This window comes from Eurypyga helias, unplaced genomic scaffold (genome assembly GCF_000690775.1).
Source record: "Eurypyga helias isolate BGI_N326 unplaced genomic scaffold, ASM69077v1 scaffold19542, whole genome shotgun sequence".
Classification (NCBI taxonomy): domain Eukaryota; kingdom Metazoa; phylum Chordata; class Aves; order Eurypygiformes; family Eurypygidae; genus Eurypyga; species Eurypyga helias.
Window position 1 is genome coordinate 15,935 of NW_010238061.1, and position 237 is coordinate 16,171.

Below are 237 nucleotides of genomic sequence, written 5' to 3' on the forward strand. Positions count from 1 at the left end.
TTGGGAACACCCTCCTGGCTCCAAGGGCCACCAGGTGTGAACCCAGCCACATAAGGGGAGGGGATGCAATTCCTCCCATGTACCACCAACACCCTGTCTCTCTGCCAAAATAATGGATTTTGGTGTATTTTGCCCCCAGAAAAGTCCCAGGCCTGTGGAGCTGCGAGGCAGAGGGGGGAGGAGGGAGCAGGGCCAGGCTGGCGTGGGGCGGGAGTGCGGGCTCGGTGCTGGAAGAGC

General features: G+C 61.2%; 1 protein-coding gene across 1 annotated transcript in view; it reads right to left on the minus strand.

The window, feature by feature from the left end:
* AMOTL2 (angiomotin like 2) overlaps positions 1 to 237 on the minus strand; it is a 6,101-nt gene that overhangs the window by 2,359 nt on the left and 3,505 nt on the right.